This window comes from Maniola jurtina, chromosome 16, assembly GCF_905333055.1.
Source record: "Maniola jurtina chromosome 16, ilManJurt1.1, whole genome shotgun sequence".
In the NCBI taxonomy this organism is placed as follows: domain Eukaryota; kingdom Metazoa; phylum Arthropoda; class Insecta; order Lepidoptera; family Nymphalidae; genus Maniola; species Maniola jurtina.
Window position 1 is genome coordinate 4,960,235 of NC_060044.1, and position 24,336 is coordinate 4,984,570.

The 24,336-nt window shown below is 37.0% G+C and overlaps 1 protein-coding gene across 2 annotated transcripts in view; it reads right to left on the reverse strand.

The window, feature by feature from the left end:
• LOC123873201 (protein sprint) overlaps positions 1-24,336 on the reverse strand; it is a 347,503-nt gene that overhangs the window by 150,379 nt on the left and 172,788 nt on the right. The gene's annotated exons all lie outside the window — the stretch shown is intronic.

Here is a 24,336-nt window from a genome sequence, read left to right on the forward strand (position 1 = left end):
TTTGGAAATGGTGTGGGATGTCTTTGGATAGGTTTCTCAAAAATACAGCGGGTGTGTGAAAAACTGAAACCCATTTTTAACCGACTTCAAAAACAGGAGGAGGTTCTTAATTCGTCGGAATCTTTTTTTTTCGATTCAGGGATCCATAGCTAAAGTGCAAATTTTTGTTCGAGTCCAGTGTTTTCCCCCCTGCCAGTTAAATGATTGCTGCTAACTAAATGGTTGTTTTTAGATGCAATAGTTTAAATAACGTAGTGAAAAGAAAAACTATCACAACTAAGTAGGCTTTACAAGTTAACGTAACGAGTAATAGTCAATCAAATGTACTGGAGTCGTATAAACATTGAAATTACTTAGATGAAGTTGTTAGTAGTGTTAAATAAAATAGTAGACATACATATTGTGAGTACGGAACCTCACAACTGCGCGTAGCCCGACACACACTTGACCGATTTTTATTGTATTAACGCTTTTCAATCACCTCAAATAACAACAAGTTACCTCGTTTAAGTATTACACAAGAACAAAACATACGAGACGTAGCCACAAGGTCGAACGTGATTGTGCTAAATTATCCACACGTACCTATCTAATAAAAAAGTTTTCTTTCTTTCTTTCTTTCTATCTATTTTAACGGCCATTCAAGTTTTCCACCTGTTTCAAATTCGAAGATATGGATCAGCTTCGGATTTACGTTCTTCTGCAGTCCGATTATGAGTGCAACATAATTTTTTTTTGGTTGTGTCTTCACAGAGATAAAAGAACGCGAAATCATATTTTTCTAAACAATTATTAAAAATTAATGTTCCAATAATCGTTACAGCAATTAGTTAAAATTTTCTTAAGTAATCAATTGGAACAAATAGGTAGCTAGCAAAAACATATGCCAGCTTATCATATAGTATAAACATTGATAGATAGCATCAATGTAGTAAAGGAAAATAACGATGTCAACTTTAAATTAAACTTAAATTATCTTACATATTTTTTACATACTTAGGGGCTGGTTTTTCAATCGCCAGATAATTTTAACTGCGGAATATGGACGAAAATCTGCCAAAATGTCTATATTCATCAGATAAAGTTTATTTGGTGATTGAAAAATCAGCCCTTAACAATACAAAACTAACATTCATATACCTATCTTAATGAGAAATTGTTGCTGCAACTCTCTTCTGATTATCACACTAGTATCATACGTATCATCACTTTCTCCAGCACATAATAGGATAATGAAAGCAGTAACAACGCGTCACACAATACACAATAGGCAAAGAGCATAAGAGTTGAGACATTTGACCCAAACTTTTATATGAGTCATATTACGAAAGCTGCTTTTTAACACCTTTGACCGATTTTATTTTTCAGACGTATTGAAATACCAATGATGACGAGTACAAGTAATAATTATTATTATTATACCGATGACCGGTGCAACGTTAAATAGCATTTTAGTACAATAGACAATGCATTTGTGTTTGTGTGTGCACATGTATTTTTAACCCCCGACCCAAAAAGAGGGGTGTTATAAGTTTGACGTGAGTATCTTTGTATCTGTGTATCTGTCTGTGGCATCGTAGCTCCTAAACTAATGAACCGATTTTAATTTAGTTTATTTTGTTTGAAAGGTGGCTTGATCGAGAGTGTTCTTAGCTAATCCATGAAAATCGGTTCAGCCGTTTGAAAGTTATCAGCTCTTTTCTAGTCACTGTAACCTTCACTTGTCGGGGGTGTTGTAAATTTTTAATTTACACTTGTTTAAAGTAAAGCACCTAATGTATTAAAGTTAATATTAGAACAGAAATGTTCCCAAAAAATTCAGATATTGATATCTATTGAATTTGCAATTTTTACATGTAGGCACCTACCTACCTATGCTAAAATTGCCTAAACAAAAAAAAATTGAGATATCATTCAAATGATTTTGAACCACTTGGCACAAAGTTTCGTACTTGCCGTTTGATTGTTCTTCCAGGAAATTTGAATTTCCTCATTGCGTACACTTAGTCACGACTTACAAAGAAGAAAAAAATACACAAGAATGTACGTACGTATTCATTTCTGGTCGACAGCAGATTCGAAACTAGAAAGGTAAAGTACCTATTTCAAATGCATAAAATTTTAATTTTTTGATAGGACTGCAAAATCAGTCCATCATATTTGAGAGTCCATAATCAAAACGAGGAGCATATCGTGGATAACTGGAATTTGAACTGGAATTTAAAGTTTAATTATAGCGCATTATTCTTTACAGAGATCAAAACTAATTCAAATCAGTTAAATTTTTTGGTGTCTGCTGATCTTTAATAAATATGGAAAGAGGGTAAAGAACTGCCAGTTAAAAACTAAAAACCAATCATATAATTTATCATTTGATAACAATAACACAGAAATCAACATTTAATCAATACTTCAAGTAATTAAATAATCATTTAAATTTTAAATAAACGTTATTTCATTTTAATACACACGCGAACTAAACCGAATAATATTTTTATTACTCTGCGAGATATTATAGATCCCTAGGGTGGAATAAAATGTCCACGAACAAAGCGGATAACGCCGAGTTCATAATTAAAAAGATTTCGTCTGCCACCAACACAGATAAACATTCAGCATGGCTTAAAAGTCATATAAACGTTTATAGAATGCATAGTTACACTAAAAGTATCTCTATCTATGTTATACTTAATATTACATATGCAAAAACATACTTACATTGTCTGTATTTGTCAGTATGTTCATCTGTTTTCTTTTTACAGTTCAACTACTGAACTGATCATAAAGAAAGGCACAAGGATAGCTTGGGGAAGAACATAATATTAAGCTACTATCTCAGCAAAACATCTTAATCCTACGAGAAAATATTCAAACACGAATTCGAAGGCGTAGCGTTAAGGAAACATTTATTTACATGCATGCCAGAAACAAAAGAAAACAGAAGACCATTAATTAAGTTTGATCACGAATAAGCTGGCATTGGAGGCCGTATCATAACAGCAATGGTTATTTTTTTACCATTCAATGTTGAGTACCTCAGACAAATTGTTTTGCCGTAAAAAAATACTGACGGAACGTGAGAAAAGTTTGAAGAGATGGTTAATGGTTATATTATTTCTGAAATATTTAATGCTCCCTACGGAATTTTTGATAAGAACAAACAAAATAACCTTAAAAATACCGCTTCTCCGTATTAAGATAGACAAACGTCCCTGCTATGCTTTTGAAGGTAATTCAAAAGCAAATATACATACCCTTTGACCGGAAGAAATCGTTGACAGTACAAACACAGATTGGACCCTTACTTATACACAGGTAAAGGCATAAAGCTCAAATATAATCAAACATGCCCCACCAAAAAGCCATCTTCATCCTAAATCGTACATTTAACATGATCTATTTAAATGCCTTTATTACGAACGTTATTACTTTTTTTTGGTAAAATAAAATATACTGCTCTTTTTATAACCAGTAGAAATGTAACGATAGTTGTTGCAAAGTGCTCCAATTCGCTACAATTTATGGGACGGCCTCGCTGCCCCCGTTTATGGTTTTACAGCATATTTATCGCTTTATGGTGTAATACCACAGAATAGTAGAATAATACCAATTTGGTATATTTTCGTGGGTACATCTATAAAATTTCTATTTATAATTAAGGTACCAGGAAAAACAAAAGTATATTATTTAAAAAAATATCTCCTACCTAACATATTATTATCTTTTATATCTAAGTTCAACATGATTATTTCTACGTAAACTAAATCATCAGAATTAGATTTTACGATCCCTAAAAATTAAATCCTAATTAGACTAAGGAGACTTCCTGGGATAAAAATTTTGATTGTAAGATTAGCGCAAATGATACCACGAGCATAATAGTACTGTTATGGTACTCGTAATGTAAAGATAGTTCAAGACACGTGTTTACCTACTCGTAGGCCTTGCGGTAACCAACAACTCTTGCGATGATTATTATCATGATCATCGGTGACGTTACTTAGTAGTACCGCCTATGCCCTCCACAAAATGGAGCCTATTCTACTCCCTTTACAACCTCTCGCACTGCCAAGCATCACAGGTAGAGATCTCTTATAGAGATTAGTGCTTTCCTGACTACTTTTTCTTTATTTTTCTCTTTATTGTAACAACTTTCTGGTACAAATAAATAATAATGAATAGAAAAATGTATTTTTTCCAATTTCAATGTTAAGCTTATCAAGCGTAATGACGAAATATTTGAGTATGTTATATAAGTACCTATTAGATTAGTGAAGTAAACTGAAGTGCCTACTCCGAATATTGACTTGTGTGATGGGACTAAAAATCATTGCGATGATTACTTTCATTACTCCTTATCCAGTATTGAGTATATTATTCATTCCTATATTTCTGACATAAAATCGGCAATGTATGTTTGGTATTGTGTAGATTTCGATAAAGCTTTGATCCGGATTATTACAGTGGTAGACAGTCTGAGTTGTATTAACGTTTCCGCTCTTTACCCCGTATATCGATGCAATGCAAACACAGGAGAATTTACTATGTGGGGAAGCTTTTATTACTGGACATATACATTCAAATGCCAATACACTACGAATTTAAATATCAGTTTTAAGTCCTTTTACAGTGTTTGCCACGTTGGAGATAATATTTATTTATTTATTTCATCATCATCATCAGCCTGTGGATGTCCACTGTTGGACATAGGCCTTCACTATAGAGCGCCACCACACCCGGTCTTCACTGGAGGATATATTTATTTAATTAATTTTAATACTGTACAGCATGCATTGCAAATTTTAACACATCTCACACACCACCTATGTATAATATAAAATAACTCCTAAGTACAACAACCTTAGTAAAAATACAGAAGGTACCTATAAAAGTTTTGAACAGGTGCCTCTATTAGGAAAAAGTATTCTATCGCAAAATTCAAATGAAGTATTTTAAAACTTAGCTTCATGAAAGTCTAGGTTTTAACTTGTTCATCTAGTCTCTTTCATGGAACTCATGGAAGTAACTTTAATTTTCACTAACAAGATAAAATGTCCGAAGAAAGCGACAATTAGCTATGCGCCAGTCTGATTGTCCCGACTAGCACTCGCAATAAATCGTGTTACAGCAAAAGCAGACACAAGACAGAATTGTCGTAAGCCATATTTTGTGACTCCACAAATTCACTCTAGTCTAAACAAAGCTTTTTTTTTACCCTAGGAATAAAAAGAAATGTTCATTCTTTCGCCAGAAAAACTTTATAGTATTTACGGACACAAAATCTATTTTAGGGTTCCGTACCCAAAGGAGCTAAAAACGAAGCCCTATTAATGTCACTGTGCTATCTGTCTGTCCGTCTGTCTGTCTGTCTGTCAGTCTAACTGTCTGTCCGCGTGTCCCAGGTCTCTAGCTCGGAGAAGAAATGAGTTACAAACCTGTTTTGGCATTTGGTGTAAAACGTTGACCCAAAATCAAATATTCAACTAAATTATTTTTCAAGAGAGCTCCCATACATGAAAAAGGAGCCAGTTTTTTATCATATCTCGATTGCCATCTCCACCTTTCGCGTACTAATCAAGACTTATTATGTCCATAGGTCGAAATGGCAACGACTACGGTCGACGACTGTCTAGGCTGGAGTCTAGATCACCTAAAAACCTTGTCATTGTTACAATACAATACAAATACAATGAGCAGAAGTTCCCACAATGTATTGCGGTTCTTTCTCTACTGTTTTCCCCATAATAGGCAGCTAGCTACATGCATCGTGCATCACTATAAAGTTTCTTTGTAACGAACAGGATCTTTGGACAATGGAAACACGCACAACAGTGGTTAATTGTAATTACAAGATAGCACAGGTACAAAGTTTCAGACCTACTTACTTAAAATTAGACCCAATAATAATTTACTGACTCTAATTTGAGCTAGAAGCGGCGACTCTAAGGTTGAAATCTATAGAGTGCACTTTGACTTTGCTTAGACTTAAGTTTCAGTTAAAACGAGGCAGATTTATTTATGCGAGCGGTATAACGCTGTCTCGTTTTAACAGTGTCTTAAGTCTGAGCATAGTCAAAGTGGGTTCTATAGATTTTAGCCTTAGTGGAGCTTAAGTTTAGAAGAAGCGGTGATAGTGGCCTGCAGGAGGTCGAGGGTTCGATCCCGGGCACGCATCTCTAACTTTTCAGAGTTATGTGCGTTTTGACTTCTAAGCTCGGCGAAGGAACATCATGGAAAGACCTCCATGCCTGAGAGTTCTCCATAATGTCCAAATATAAAGTAAAAGTAAAATAACTTAGTATTAGGTGTAGGGTACCTCTTAAAACATGAAGTTTACTGGTGAAATTTGGTGGTGTAGTCTTAAAATAACAAAACAGTAGGAACCTGAATTAAATAATTACTACCTATCTATACTAATATTATAAAGAGGAAACCTTTGTATTTTTGTATGTTTGTATTGAATAGGCTCAAAAACTACTGGACCGATTTCAAAATTTCTTTTACCATTACTTAGAGGGATTCTTCCGAATCCGTATAGGCTATATTTTATCCCGGAAAATAGATAGGATTTTTCGTGGTAGTGAAAATTGTGGAGTAAGGCGTCGAAAAAACTGCCGTACGTTAACGATTCTCGCGAACGCTGCCAAAACGGTTAGAGATGTATGGTTGACTTCTATAGGAAAAGTTGTAGAACTCAATAATGCCTACAAAAAAGTCCGCGATAGTATAAACCAAACATTTATATTTTAGCCATTATAACCACTTTTCCATAGAACACCCGTGCGAAGCCGGGGCGAGTCGCTAGTAATTTATAAGATAGCGTTTTGTCAGTCTCACCCACCCTTAATTAACACAATTTAGCTTTAATAAAAGCTTATAGTGGGGCGAGTCTAGCATATTCACTTAGGCATTGAACACCCGAAACGGGTCTTTTGTTACCTGAGAGGCTATGAATTCATTATCAAAGGTACAACCTTCCACATTAATGTGCACAAATAATAATAATTCAAGCGATTATTACCTCAATTGCATAAAAAATAAGAACTAAAATAAACAAATGTATTGTGCTCGCTGAACTGTACGTGCCAAATATGGCAATTCTGAATAGACGTCTCATTTGCTTTCATGTGTCTCTAGAGATCCGTGATTATAATCATTAGCGACGTTTAGAGAAACTACGCATGGGAATTAAATAATTATTTAATTCGGTTAGATAACTGTTTAGGTAACAATAACATTGTCTCAGAATGAAAATACATATTATTATAAAACTAAGTAGGTTATACAGTATTATACACTTATACCACCTATACCTACACCTACCTACTCGAGAATCCGCCAACTGACATCCTCTTCTTCACCTTCCAAACATGGCATACAAAACAATAAAAAGTTACTTACATATGGAATGGGCAAAATTTCCTTACCTGAAAAAAAAATTACACCTTCATTAAATATTGTTTATACCTACTTACATGAAAATCTATATCTATAATATTTTAAAAATTAATTTAAATTCGTACAATATTATTTAACAAATTTATCATGACTGTGTCGAATGGTGCCAAGATAGTGGCTGCATTTCCGCGCTTAACAGCTAGGCTGATCCTTTGCCCATAGAATTTTAGTTATTGGTTTTATTTTATTTATTAAAATGGTTAAAATGGTAAACGAATAAGCACTACCAAACGTAACTAAAAACTATTCTATAAGATTAATTCTGAAACTAAAGTTTTGTAACACAAAAAACGCCTGCGCTTTATATTTTACGCAAGTACAAGCAATGGATTTTGCTAGAATACTATGGTTAGGCGTCGATAGGGAATATAAACGGCCGGTACGAGCAGTTCAGTGCAAAACAACAGAACAGCATTTAAAAAACGTTCAATTATCCCCTTTATGCCATTGTGTTAAGAACTAATATAGTATTTATGTGAAATGGTATATATTTTGTTTTAAGTCAAATAGTTTCACGGTAAGGTTTGTCGGATAGCGCTACAAGGGTCCCCAACAAGGCAAAGTTTAGAACATTTCAGTCTAAGTGAAGTTTAGAAAGTAAATTTTCACTCCTTGAAATAGATTTTATAAATTTTATTTAAATTGAATCACAATTCGAAGATTTGAAAAGTTAAAATAAAATTGCTATGAATATGAAATACTCGTACCCATTGAAAAGTTTTCCTACCTATTGAAATCTCTTAATCATTTCCTTCCATTCCATTCCATCAGCCTGTGCGCGTCCACAGCAGCTGGACTTAGGCCTTTCCAAAAGCGCGCTACCAAACATGGTCTTCCGCTTTCCTCATCCACCCGTTCTTTATTTTTTTGACTTTTGTTCCTGTTTATTGCCTTTCAAGGTTAGGTTTTGTTTAATCTGCATGGCGGGCATTTCAACTCTCTACCTATAGCGGTTCATGAGATAAGACCCACTGAGAGACAGACGGGTGGACGGATAGACGGACGGACAGCGGAGGTTTAGTAACAGTCTCTTTGGCACCCTTTGAGCCCTGAAAATCAAGTTATCTAAGCATACCAAGAGTCAAGATTAAGAGTCAGATAAAGAATCCTCATCACACCGAACTTTCCAGACAATTTCTAATCTAGTTTTCCAGTTAAAAATGTAGGCGTTCGAGTAAAATCTCCGAAAGTCATTAAAGTCTTTAATTAAAGCTGTCGTAGGCCGGTCACGGGTCAAGGGGATCTTGCAGACGGAAAAATAATAATGGCGGCACCAACGGGAACTTGAGGAATAAAAAATGCTTTTTATTTGGTACAGTTGTATTTTATACTGCAGAAGCTTTTTTGTACAGCAAAAATATTTCAACGAAGGAATGAAAATATTTTTCATTTGCTTGTGCTTTGTGAGCTTAAAAGTTTTAGTTCGCTAAAAAGACTAGAATATTAAATGAATTCATTAATTTCGATTTATTCCTGTACTTGTGCTATAATACCTACCTGCTGCCAAATTTCATGATTCTAGTTCAACGGGAAGTACCCTATAGGTTTCTTGACAGACACGACGGACGGACGGACGGACAGACAGACAGGCAGACAGACAGGACAACAAAGGGAACCCTTATGGGTTCCGTTTTTCCTTTTGAGATACGGAACCCTAAAAAAGTCCTGAAACACGTTTTTTTTAATATCAGGACTTTTGTAAATTGCATTAGGTCACCGATTTTCAAATATTCCATTCGAGCGAAACCGGGCGGTTCAGAGAGAGCGACAATGCTAGGTAAAAGAAAAGCTAGATGTGTATGAGTAAATGTCACTCTTGATAAAACTATCAGCATTTGTTGACTGGGGGAGAGAGATCCTTGTGGAGACTAATTGAAACAAATATTTGTACGAGAATAGTGAACGTGGCATCGTGGGTCTGAATAATGATTGTGTCAATAGAATAAAGGATAAATACTTGCGAGAAGAAGAAATTAATATTTTGGAGACGATCACTTTTGCAGGCGAAATTGTTCAGCTTACAGCATCGTCGGAATGCCGCCTGTTCATCGGTTTTTTATCGGATAACATACCTACTTTGGAGAGTTTTTATTTCTATTTTTATTCACATACAAGTTAGCCCTTGACTGCAATCACACCTGGTAGTAAGTGATGATGCAGTCTTAGATGGAAGGGGTGCGGCAGTTTCTATTAAGCCCCATACCCCTTTGGTATCTACACAGCATCGTACCAGAACCGGTAGAGTGTGCTCAGGAACTTCATAGCCTTGTTCCTCTTTCATGGTTTTGCCACAGAGAAGTGAGAAACCATGAAAGCCTCCGCCCTTATGTGGTTGACATTCAATCTACTCGTACGAAGCGTTTCTGCTCAGCGTTTCTGATCGGTTAAAGTGAGGGATACCCTTCCGGCATCCGTGTTTCTTACCAAGTATAACTTGAATATCTTCAAGGCAAGAGTGAATAGACATCTTCTAGGCAAGCGCGCTCCAAGCTAGACCTCATCATTGCTCTGTTTCTGAGGCAGAATAATTATAGTCAAGCGCAAGGCTATCAATAAAAAAATTAAAAAAAAGGTTATCCAAGATTTTTTTATGAAACAACCTGCCGTGCTAATACGTTTTCTTATAATTCTTGGAGCGGCATTGTACACGCGTTGCTATCGCTCATCGCAGTCATTGCACGTTGTGTGTCCAAGCCTTAATAACGGCTTCATTCCCAATCAGCTTCAAGACAGTACTTAGCGTTGGGAGATAAATCACGACCTAAATTCTTACCAAATTGGTTTTGATTGAGTCGAACCACCATAACGGCCCGTCATCGGCAGATTGGTATAGATTGCTTTTAGATAAAGTAGTTTGTTGAATATAATTTTTCTACCTACCTAGTCATAGACTTTTTAGTTTTCTGGCCTAACTGTCGTCATGTACGACAGTAGCTCGGGTGGTACGAAGCACCGAACTATTGATACATTTTCGTGGGAAAAGTTCGATTCGTATATAATATTAATTATATTGACAATGAGAACGATATTTTAATATTGATCTGCCTTCAAAGTTTAAGCAAGCAAGCTCGTACCTAATAAAAAACATGCCCTACAATATCTACTAGGTATACTTTATGTAATACCTACCTAAACTTTTTATAAAGTTTATAAGTATTGAAAGTTGGCGATCGCCGAAAAACCTTCAAACTTAAAAAAAAATATTTTCAAGTGTTTATAGCTGAAGCATACAAAAAGTTCCATACTCCAGGCTCTTCAGAAAGTAATAAGCAACGAAGTATGCAAAATGCTCCATAAATTCTTGTTTATAATTGGCTCAACTTGCACGTCGGTGTACCTACACCTGACTTAACGAGTATACGAACTTTCTTCCACGTACCTCCGAGCCCTAGGGGCTGATTCCGAGATTGTCTTCATATTTAATTGTCGCCTGAAATTTGTTTGCATTTTTGATTAAAGAAACTTTTTATTGGACCTTTCTTGTTTTGTTTATTCGATTGTGAACTTGTAGTATCTAATGACCTAATAATCGTTATTGCGAAAGGAGTAGGAGTACATGATAGGAGTTAGAGAAAATTGGTTCCTAGCTATTAGCCTAAAGGCCGGACCACACAAGTGGCGCTGCGCTAGCTGCACAGAGCGGCACAAAGCTTCAAAATATATTACACTAATATTATAAAGGCGAAAGTTTGTATGTGTGTGTGTGTGTATGTTTGTTACTCCTTCACGCAAAAACCATTGGACGGATTTGGCTGAAATTCGGAATAGAGATAGATAATATCCTGGATTAGCACATAGGCTACTTTTTATTCCGGAAAACCAAAGAGTTAAAAAACCTAAATCCACGCGGACGAAGTCGCGGGCGTCAGCTAGTATAAAATAAATATCTCAGTAAATAGTTGACTAGCCCCATTTTCACTCCGGTTGACTTTCTGAAAAAATGCAATATTTCTAGTTTCTCGACTCAGCGGTTTGAGTTGTACGTTCATTCTGCAGTCAGCCAGTTTATCTATACTAATATTATAAAGAGGAAACCTTTGTATTTTTGTATGTTTGTATTGAATAGGCTCAAAAACTACTGGACCGATTTCAAAATTTCTTTTACCATTACTTAGAGGGATTCTTCCAAATCCGTATAGGCTATATTTTATCCCGGAAAATAGAAAAAATAAATGTCCACCCGTGCGAAGCCGGGGCGGGTCGCTAGTCTTTTATATTATGAAATAGATTAATTAATTATTTATACATATTCGTTACTTATTATAATACCTTCTTACTTGATACATTTCGTTAGATTTATTTATTACACATCTGCGATAATCGGAGATCATTATTATTTGGCTAATTGAAAATAGTCCCTCTGCCTTGATACGTCATCAAACTGTAGATCTAAGTTATGTATATGGGTTAAATATCGTCGTATTCAAACAAAGCCTCGTTATTCAGTAGGTAACTATTTGCGTAATCTACGGCAAGATTACGCAAACCGTATACTATCTAAACGGTCGTAAACAATTTAATAGAGATTCTGAGAGTTAGGTACTCGCTTAGGAACTTACTGAACGCTTAGGCACCTGTCCGAGAGTCGCTTCGAAGTTAATTGCTTAAATAAATTGGATTGTTTTGAATAGTCCCAACTTGTCCAAAGCTCTATTAACCAACAACGGTTTATAGGCAAACAGTGAATCTTGAGTCTCTACAATATAACAATTAAAATTTACTAATCAATTGGTTGCCTACAAGTTCACTTATACGTTACAAGACGTTAAATTATGCCAAATGGGAAATGCATTTACCAACAAGTGTAAATTAAAAATTTATAACACCCTCGACAAGTTACAGTACTAGTACAGTAATAACGAGAAAAGAGCTGATAACTTTCAAACGGCTGAACCGATTGTCTTGGATTAAAGCTAAGAACACTCGATCAAGCCACCTTTCAAACAGAAAAACTAAATTAAAATAGGTTCATTAGTTTAGGAGCTACGATGCCACAGACAGATACACAGATACACACGTCAAACTTATAACACGCCTCTTTTTGGGTCGGGGGTTAAAAATATAATTGCATCGACATATTATTGTCCATAATCTAGGTATATACTTAAGTACCTATCTAATCTTTCTTTGAAGGTTGGTAGTTGAAGAGGTCCGAAGTACTAAGTGTGACAGTCTGTCTTACAGCACAGAAACGCATACATTGCGTTTACATACACTCATATATAAATTCCCACAGGAAAATGAAAATTGCTCACGGTGAATGTTGTGAAAAATATTTTTTTTACAAGCGGTGATAGCCTACTGGCTAGTGCTTTAGGTATAGCAATCGGTGTATGAGGCGGGGGGACGCCCCGTACTACAGAAGCGCGTACTATAGAAGTGCTTGCACGGAATCAAACCCCAGATTCACGAATGAATGAGGTAATAGTCTAAACACTAGGCTAATTTATGTAATGGGTAGATAAATAATTCTATCTTGAAACTATCGCAAACTTGCGCAAACTATAGTTAAGATCTCAATACCAATAGCATAGTTATAAAGCAAATAGTTCAAACAATTAGCCCCGGACTACTTTGACGTCTAGACCAGACAGGTAAAGCGTCCCGCATCCAGTCCGGTCCCTGAGCGCAAACGCCCGGACACTATTTAACTATTAACGGCCTATAATATTAATAGTTCTGCCTATAATAATCTATAATATCAAATATTATGACTATCTGACTTGTCTGGGCTGCTTTGGGAAGATTTTCCGAAAAGCCTTTCTTTGAGGAAGTCTATGAAGAAAACCTTAGACATGCAAAATCTCAAGTTGCATGATAGTGAGTTTAAATTTGACATGGTACAGATTTAACAGAATTCCCGATAAGGTCATTTTAGAAAATGCTTTGTTTTAAATTGCTGCTATTATGGAGCAAGCGACCTTATAAAATCAGTTGTCAATAAAGCGCCTTAATTTAAGGATTACAAACATTATCAATACTCGTATAGTCGTATATTGTGATTTTTTCCAAATTATAGGTCTATTTTACTCTTGTTACATTTTCATAACGATAGGACAAAAACATGACTGGGATCTCCTACAAGTAAGTACACCAATCAAGTTGAGGCCATTAATTTACGGGTCATTACTGACTCTACAACTCTCTGGCACTCTGGGTTCACACGTTTTTCTGTTTTAGTAGAAGGATTTACTCGCAGCTATAACTATTTTAGTGGCTTAATAGAAACTTTAGCGTATATACAAACCTTAAAAATACCTATCAGCAAGAAAAATTGCACAATATACCTACTTACAAAGAAAAATTATTATTCCTTTTATGAATACATACTTTATCTTCACAAACTTTTAATAATTAATATTAATAATTTAGTAACTGCATACCAAAACACTTTATGTTCGTATTATAAATTCTGTAAAATAATAGCTGACACTATAAACTAGCGCATTTAGCTGAATATGCATAGAGTGTTTTAATTTAAAGTGAATAATTAACAACCAAATGGCTGAGTGGTAAATTCATAGCGAAGCTAATCTAGCACATTATCACTGCATACTAAACAATGTGTTTTATTTATCTTACGGGAGCAATTCTCAGTACTTATAGTGTGCTTATTAGGTATATATCTAATTATATAACTATATCTCATCATCAAAATATGTGGACTTTACCATATCGACAGATGTTTTATACACTGTGATAAAAATAATATTTATCAATTTTTCTGGTTTTTCTGTAGTCAAGTTTTTTTTTTCGACGGTCACGAAAAATGAAGCTTTGACTGCGTGTAATTTTAGCGATAACTGGATCGATGAAGACTTTAATTGATAGTTTATTTAGAAAGTTAGAACAACAATGGGTATTATCAAGGTAACTTCATACCAAATTCCAGTTTTTTTGAAATTTTAGGATACTAAAAATCCCGTGAAAAAATAGCCCAAGTTCGTCTCCCGCATGCAAGCTTTAGTTGTACCTACCCACTCAGGCATTACATTGCTTTTAAAGATTTCAGGAGAAATGAAATCTTTACAAATAACAAACTTACGAAACAGACCACGTTGGTACTACCTACCTACCTACCGAGGAAATTATAGTAATCCCGTGTTCAATTAAATTAAATTCGTCATGTAAAATTTTGTCATGGAAACTAAAGTTGTTTTCCCGAGAAAATACGTATCCATTGAGGAGTTCTGTTCTCCATATCCGAAGATAGTCATCAGATCTTCACAAAATTTATATGGCACCACCTGGAAAGTATACCCTTTCGAACAAAAAAAAAATTCAAATCGGTCCAAGCGTTTTCGAGTAATCGGGGAACATACATAAAAAATATTAAAAAAAGATTCCGAAGAATTGAGAAGCTCCTTCTTTTTGAAATCGGTTAAAAATCGCAGCTAAAAACCATTTAAGCGCTATCAAATGTCATGGTTAAAGGATATTACGAGGGATATTAGCAATAACATGAACACCCGGCACCAAATGTCACTTATTTCATCAGAGCATAATGCGTGGGCGATCTTACTTGCGCCATGTCCTGCCAGCTGCGCCGTCTGGGTCTAACCAACAGTTTACACCACGCTTATACCTATAGGACCTAAGCTGTATTGATTTCAATAGGTCTACAGCAACTTTAACCGATGCAAATGGCATTGAGCATTGGTTAAAAATTAATACAGTTCGGATGGGATGCAATTCAATTGCGTACCTAAGGACTGATTTTTCAGTCATCAAAATATAATAATCTTTAACAGGGAAAGTTTAGCGATTTGAGATTTTGTAAAAGCAGACCGCAAAAACGTAAAAGTTATCCTTTTTTGGAGATTGAAAATCTACCTAAGTTATTTCGTGTCATCAAATGTCTAATCGTATTTTTTTCAAATTGTAAGTAAGTAATAATAATTTTCTTGAGTGAATAAATGTAATTATCTTGGAGTACAAGAAAAGTCAAGTAGAAGAAATCAGTTCTTAGTTTTTTGCCGTAGAGCGTAGACAATTTTTATTTGCCGTACTTAGGTAGACGGCTATAGATAATAAAACTCCTAAGCATTATAAGAATTTAAATATATCGTTGAATAGATCAAATGCACAAAAGTTTATTGGACATGGACCAGTAAGAATCAGTTTGTATCAAAATATGAAAATCAAAGTTAATAGGACCGGTAAGTTTGTTAGCCAATATTTGGATTCGAAAGCTACACATGATTCTGTAAAAGGTTACGCATTATGCTTTTATTGGCTATCAATTATGTGAAGAAGTAATAATAATTAATTAACTTTCAAGGATTTTATAAATGCACAGATATTTTGCCAAAGTTACAAAGCCGAAATAAATTGGACGTGAGCTGCAGGCCATACCTGTCGCAAACCCTGATAGAGAGAAGTGGAGACCCCGTACTTACCGGTGGGAAGATATCTAACCCGCTGGACCGACTACCTTAGCGGTCCATTGTACCTACTATAATGCCACAGTCACTGCTGATCTTTTCAAGGGAGGAAAAATCCCTCCGGACTTCTGTCTCTTAACTAAGTCTAAGCCTAAGACTTTCGGCAGAGTTTTGACCTTTATGTCCTATAACTATAAACTTTTAGGTACCTAGACTTTCGTTAAACACGTTAAGTTCGATTGAACATGTTTTGTTTCCAATTATTTATTGATTCCTCTTTCAGTTTTATATATAGATCTTCTTCTTTCATAAAAGATTTCTTCTTTGACGATTCAAAAGCACTTGTAAAAGTTTATTTGATTAAAAATCTATTCTATTCTATTCTATTCTATAATTCCAATGTTCCTTATTTATTAATCAAACTAAGCTCGAAATAATATGAAAGTTGCGTGACTCTTGCCTAAAACTCTTTAGAAGAAAATTCATCCGTGTTTCTTCTCACATAAGAGTAATAATAACTTGAAAGTTATCTCATGTTTGGTTTACAATATAAGTTTCGTAGTTTACACGAATTAATGAATGTTGCAAGTGGCCGACACCTACTTACACATTCTTCGAAATTGCATTTGAAAGTTTCAAAGTGTGCACCCAAGAGTACTCTTTTAACTAGCATACTTTGGGCTATATTTAATTCAGTAAAAGACCAATAATATGTTTTTGTAATTATACTTACTTACAAATTATTCAATTCAGGGCCTATGTTGATTAAATAAAATTTAACTGGCGAGTACCTTTTGGCAGTTTTTGTATTTAAAATCTGTCAAAATATCTTTATGCCTCGGTTAAAAATCATCAGGCGGTAAAAAAATGAACCTACAAAATAATTACAGACTTACACAGTAAAATTGAACAATATTAATTTGTTTCAATAAGCTGCTTACTGTATTAAGTTTAACGGAAAAATAGACCTGATATTTTGATAGATTTCCAATAGGTAAAGAAACTTTCAAAAGGTCTAAGGCGATTGTAAATTCAGAAGTAACAAGCTATTTGATAGCCTTACTTGTAATGTCGAAAGTTCATTCAGTCACATTTTTATTGACAAAAGCTTTCATAACTAAGATACTGATTATGGTAGGTATATATGTAGGTATAGCAGTCAGTATTATTTGTATTATCGTGGTATTATCTTAATGAGTTTTCCGTTAATGCCCACATTATGGCCCTCTGGGTTGACCACCGCGGCGAGTGAATAGCGCAAGTTTTGCCCGCACTCCATTAAAACTTACCGAACTAGACGCTTAACCGTTTTTACCGACTATTCCACAGATAGCTTTCCCTTAAGCTTTAGAAGTAGGTATTAATTACACGAAGAAAAATAATAATTAATGAAGAAGCTTTTCGAATTTCAAGCAAACTTATATTGTCCATAGTATTTTATTAACCCCCGACCCAAAAAACGAGGTGTTATAAGTTTGACGTGTGTATCTTGTGTATCTGTGTATCTGTCTGTGGCATCGTGGTTCCTAAAATAATGAACCGATTTTAATTTAGTTGTTTGAAAGGTGGCTTGAGTGTGTTCTTAGCTATAATCCAAGAAAATAGGTTCAGCCGTTTGAAAGTTAGCAGCTCTTTTATAGTTACTGTAACCTTCACTTTTGGGGGGTGTAATAAATTTTTAATTTACACTTGTTTAGATACAATAAGGATAAACCCGATCAGGATTTTGATGCACCAGAATGGACTTTGAAATGTAAAATGTACCTATATTTCGCAAAATCCGGCCTTATTCCTTGTCTACAATTATAAAGGGAACCTCTATGCAAGATTTCGGCTTTCTAGATCCACGAGTTTGGGTTGGGTGTTGATGAGTTAGTTACCCACTGACTGACTGGAATCAAAAGTTTTTTTATTGTGTGAAGAGAAGACTAAGATATATATTTGCTTAAAAACCCTCTGTTTGAACTCTGAAAATAAAAGTCTTCGAACTCGGGATGTTGCCAGTGATTAAAAGGTTCCTACTTCCTAGGTATCTCGTCGTCTTATACAATACTCAATTATGCTTATCTGCCTTCCTTGTTAACCTTATAGGATAGTTCGTAGTTCATGCCGTACTAGAGGTCAACGAGATGTACCTATCAGCAGTTAGAGACCGTGGACACGCAAAACTTTCCATCACAATGCTTGTATAGCTATTTTATCAGCAACAGTAGGTACTACGTCGGTATACCTACTTTATACTATATCTGTTGAAGTTAAATAGTACCTACTAGTCACTCCAAGTAAAAATAAGAGTCTAAAGTCCTAATAAATCTAAAAAATTTAACCAAAATAGTTACTTGTGTGCCTTAAAAATTTGATTCAGAGTCTTCGTAATAGGTTTCGGGAACTGATGGAAAAAAGTATCCCAAATCCCTACGAAACATAGAAAACCACAACAAAAAAAAAGTTCACCTTTGTGTAACTACTCAATAAACCTAAAAAAGTTATTCAAAATTAGGTACTTGTGTGCCTTGAACAAGTCTATGAAACGGGTTTCGGGAACTGATGGAAAAAAGTATCCCTAATCCCTACGAAACATAGAAAACCACAACAAATCAAAAGTTCATCTTTGTGTAACTATATGAGTATTAAAAGTCCATGAACGATATAGATTAGAGTAAGTAGGTACCTACCTAAGTAAGTATTAGACAATTTTAAAGATCATTCATCTTTGCGATTCTATATTATTGAAGTTTAAAAAAAAATACCGTGTACAAGCTGGGTAACACTATAGCTTATAACAACCGAATTTTTTTATTGAAAGCCCACCTTTATCTGATTGAGTTGCCGTTGACCGCAAATACAAAAGATCAGATAAGCAGATATATAAATGTTTGCATAATTCGACCTCTATTGTCATTTAAAATGCAACGCGCGTTGTACAACCGGTGCCAAGTTACAGGCTTGGCAAAAAGTGCAGTGCGTGACCGGTTTATCTGTAACTCTGGATAGGGAATACCTATCTTCTGTGGAAAAACCAGCCGCTAAGTGCGAGTCAGACTCGCGCACTGAGGATTCCGTACCCGGGTATTTTTTCCAACATTTTGCACGATAAATCAAAAACTATTATACATAATAAATAAAAATCTGTTTTAGAATGTACAGGTAAAGCCCTTTCATATGATACCCCACTTGGTATAGTTATGTTACTTTAAAAATTAAAACACATTTTAATTATTTTTTTAAATGATGTAACCACAAATTCGGGGTTTTCAGATTTATTCCTGTACTTGTGCTATAAGACCTACCTACCTGCCTTTCATGATTCTAGGTCAACGGGAAGTACCCTATAGGTTTCTTGACAGACAGACAGATAGACAGACAGACAGACAGACAGACAACAAAGTGATCCTATAAGGGATCCGTTTTTCCTTTTGAGGTACGGAACCCTAAAAAACCTACCTACACACCCAAATGAATCCTACTGTAGAGTCTACCCGTATACGTACCAAATAAATTGGTGTTAGTGTACCAAGCATTAAAATGTCACAGAAAATCTCAATAAATAAAAAATCATCATTGTGAGTACTACCCAGCCGTGGTCTTGAGCCTGAATGCAGCGGCTGCCTGTGACTCGTTCGATATCATCTGTCCATCTGATCTTCCAATGCTGAGCTTTCCAGTGTGAGGTCACCATTCCAGCACCTTATGGTTTTTAATATGAGTACCTTCAAGTCAAGAGTGAATAGGCAACTTCTAGGCAAGCGTGCTCCATCTTAGGCTGCATCATCACTTGCTAGTATTTCTGATTGCAGCCAAGTTCTAGTCTATATAATTTAAAAAAACCCTGGGACCCCAACGTCTATTTTTTAACTATGGCCACTTCAGCTTCGCAAACCGTTGAGCTAAGTTAATAAAAAATAAAAATTTTAGACGAGAAGACATCTCGAGGTTTCCCAGCTCAGTTGGATTCAGTGGTTAACCTCTTTCTCCAAATTGGGCCTACCTAGATGAATTGTGTGGTTGTGTGGAAATTAAAAATGATTATGATACTTAATTAGATTTATATTTTAGAATCAGATTGTAAAATTTTTGGTCTTGAAGAAGTGTAGGATTGAATCCATGAGATCACAGAATCTAATAAAACTCAAAGCAAATATTTTCGGTTAAAATCACGTACTTACCTACTTATTCTTCAATGTTCTATACGAGTATACAGAGTTGCAGTAAGAGCATAAATTAATATGTACCATAATACTTGTATGGCTCAATATAGTGTTATGCAAGCGTCTCATTTACCAATCAATACATTCAAAACTGTTGCAATTGCACATAAATACTTACAACTATTCCGGGTCAAAAGATTGATAGAACCAGCTGTCAAAGTGACTCCAAGCAATTCAGACGAATGGAGGCACGTAAATGATTGAGGATGTTACCAATTTATCAGTAACTGAGACAGAGGTGAACGATCCATGTTCTTTACACAGATCTTGCTTTATAAAAAGGTTAAGTACCAAGTAACACACATTCAACTGTATTATAGAAGCAGGCGTTATTTTGCGGAAGTCCATGATATACGAGGATGATATAAAAGCTTAATTTGCTAAAATTGAAAAGAATTCTTTGCAATTAGACATTGTAAGGTCTACATCTCCTGAGGATGCTCCGATGTCGGGGCGAAACGCGCGTCGAGTGGTTTTGGAATTTGTGTGGTGCTGCGTACCATACAGATTTCGTTGGTTTGGCGGATTATAGCAAATTAAGCTTTTATATCATCCTTGTACACATTCAACTTACTTAGGTAGCTCGATAAAAATCATAACTTGTACCATTTAATGTCCGTCCAGAGGACGCTCGGGTGTGGATTTTAAAAGTACGTTGAGTGTTTTTAAGGATTTGAGTGGCGTGGTTGTAGTGCGTCTTGTTTGCTTGATAGCTTGCTATCCTGCATATTTAGCAGTGGGAAAGCGGGCAGTGCTTATCGCATGCTGCACGTTGTACAAAGCCAAGGTCATAAGAGTAAAGACTTGAAAAACATTACCTGCGTTATATACGACTGCTGTACTTAATGTATTCTTTTTACGATTATGTTCATTGCTCACTTTGGCTTTGGATGCATTTAATGAATATCCAATGTTTTAATTATTCAAATTCATGTTTGTTTGTGTTTTGTTTCTTACTTATAAATTCTTGAATGACCACGCGGAAGTGAATAAGACAGAATATTATGTATGCTTTATTACACGCCTCAGAATTACAATAGTAAACTAATGTTTTCTTTAAAAAGTTGTTGTTCCTAAAAATATAAACTTGTTATTTAGCTCATCTGTAACCATCTTTAAAAAATTCGTAAGATTTTATTCATGGAATTCATAAGACACCTAACCTGTTAAATATTTAAATAATATATGTACGGGAGGAAGCATATTATGATAGGAGAGTTAGTTATTATTAAAATTATATTTACTAAAAATATCTTTAGCTTTAAAACTTACTATACATTATATATGTAATCAAAAATATAATGTAAATACAATCTTAAGGAAGCAAATAAGGAAAACTTTCACCTGTAAATAAATTAAGGGCATTGGGTTTATTAATTTACATAGTAGGTATGTCGACATTCGCACCTGCCGTGGTCACGATTTAATGCGGTGTGGCTTAACAAATTACACGTACTTATCGCAATACTACGTCTAATTTTATATACATATAAAAATTGCGAAACCGGCAGGATTCGAACCTGCGTCTTCTGGGTTCGCGCGCCCGACGCTCTTACTGCTAAGCTATGGCATTGATTACTGATATATTATGTACAAATTATTTAGTTTCCTTGAAGTATAGGTAAAAACACTCATAAATAACTCAAAATTTAAAAAACCCCCGACACAAAAACCTCTAGAAAACTAGAAAAGAGCTGATAACTTTCAAACGGCTGAACCGATTTTCTTGGATTATAGCTAAGAACACTCTCGATCAAGCCACCTTTCAAGCAAAAAAACTAAATTAAAATCGGTTCATTAGTTTAGGAGCTACGATGCCACAGACAGATACACAGGTACACACATACACACGTCAAACTTACAACGCCTTTCTTTTTGGATCGGGGGTTAAAAATATGTAAAAATAATAATAGCATAAATCAGAATTCGATAGCAAAATTAATATTACAACAGCTATAATATAATTAACAGGGCTCTCTCCGTTGGGGTGCCAGCCAGGTAACCTCCCAGTGTGCCTGAGTGCTGCTGGTCCCTTTTGGATACGTCCGAGGGGAGGAGCAGTATTTGGGCCGGTGCGCCCCGGTAACATGGCTAATAATTTTCTGTTTGGGGATATTGTTAGCTATGGCTAATGACCTGGCAGGGGGGGAGGTCTCTCCACGTGTCCTTCTGACTAGCAGAGGGCACAGTGGACGAGACATGAGGGTGGATTTGAGGGAGACATCCTCGTGGAGGGAGAGGCGAGTTCAGTGTGCACTTACCCTGCCTCTGAGAAGGCTGTGTGGGAACTAGTCCTGCGCGGCCCTCGCCACAAATCGTAATCCCGTAGGAGCGTCATGGTCATGTCTCACGACCTCATACTGGGACCGAGGGTCTTGGCTTGACCGCCCGGACTGCGAGGAATAAACCTCTATAAAAAATTATCCAAATCTCAAGTTTGGTGCGCGGCGAGGGGATGAATGGCTGATGGATTATGCTTCTATCCTCAGAGGGGGATCAGTTTTTAGCGCACCCCCAGCCAGAGTTTTCGTGGACCCTCTGGTTGGGTTACAAATTTACACCTTCTTGGGCAATGACGGCTCTGCCCCTGTTAAGCTGTAATTCCGTCGTACTCGTGGGATTTATTATGGACAAAAACACAAACAAACCTAAGATGAACGAAGTGGAGACGAAGGAGGTGGACATATCTGGGTCTGACTCAGACTCGGCGGCGAGCTTTATGAGCGTAGGTGCGGAAAGCACAATGAGCACGGCAAGAAAAAGGCCGCTTAGCGGAGAAGAGGTGGCGGTGGCACCCAAAGAAGGCCCTGCCAAACGCGGTCGAGGCAGGCCACCTACAAGTGGCAAATATATAGGTCTGGCACAGGCTAAGAGGAGTTTAGAGGCTGCTAAGCGTGCCGCAGAGCAGGCAGAAATAGAAGCCACCGAAAACAAGGAGGTTGCCGAACTGACGGCAGAAATCTTTTGTGGGCGGGCCCGTCAACTGTCGGAAACCTCTTCTGCGGCATCGGACGGCATGGAAGTCGAGGGCTTGACGGGAATGGAACTGAATAGCAGGGTCCATTCGGCCGTCAATACCATCAAAACAGTGGCAAAAGCCTCCAAGGGCCTTAAAGGCACGAACCAGAAAGCCCTACAAAATGCGGTAGCAGCGATTGAGGAAGCCGCGGAGGTACTGCTGAGGCGTACCTCAACGGATGAAGTCAAACGTCTGCAGGCTGAGAATGCTAAGCTTACAAAGGAAATGGCGGAGCTTCGGTTCGAACAGGAGAAGTTACGGGCAGACCTACAAAAGATCCGTCAGGGGAAGAGGGAGAAGGAGGGTTCTTCTGAGCCCGCACAAGAGGAGTACCAATCGGAGCAGTTTCGCCTGCTCCTAAAAGAAGTATCGAGCCTGTCTGCTCGCTTCTCAGTGATTGAGGGCCGGGTTTTGCGCCCACCATTGGCCGCGGACAGAGGAGTAGCAGGGAATGCGACGTCTTCTTTTGCGGAAATGGCTGCAAAGCCGAGTACGTCGGCTCCACAAAGTCGGAAGGCTGCGCAGAAGTCCTCCAGCCAGCCTAGTCAGAAGACACCCGAGACTGCCACTTCAGGGAAGGGGAAAGGCAAGGGGAAGGCCTCTGCTGCCACGCCAGCACCTGATGCAGAGCAGCCCTCCACCTCCCATGGAGGATGCAGTGCCCCCTCTGATGCAGAACATCAGAGTCACTCAAACACTCCGCCTAACGGTGGTCAATGGCAGACCGCGGGAGCCAAAAAGGAGGCCAAAAAGGCCAAAACAAAGGCCAACAAGGCGGCAAAACAGGCGGCCCAAAAAACCGCCAAGCAGCAGGCACGGCTCCGCACCCCTAGGTCCGCGGCTGTCGTGTTAACGCTGCGGCCCGACGTCAAGGAGAAGGGCCTCACGTACGCTACGGTCCTTGCTAAGGCGAAGGCAGAGATCGAACTCGGTGAGCTTGGCATTGCGGGTGTCCGGTGTAAAACCACTGTGACCGGTGCCCGCATGCTGGAAGTTGCGGGTGCCAGCAGCGGTCCACAGGCCGACGCTCTCGCTGAAAAGTTGAAGGCGTCTTTAGAGCCTATGGGAGTCAAGGTGTCTAGGCCCACCAAAAACGCCGAATTACGCATTTTGGGCCTAGATGACTCAGTAAGCACTGAGGAGTTGGAGGCTACCATCGCCAGGGTAGGAGACTGTTCTCCGGCCCAAGTGAAGTCCAGTCCAATTTCGTCGGGCTTCAATGGACTGGGAACAGCAGTCGTCAGCTGTCCAGTAGCGGCAGCCAAGA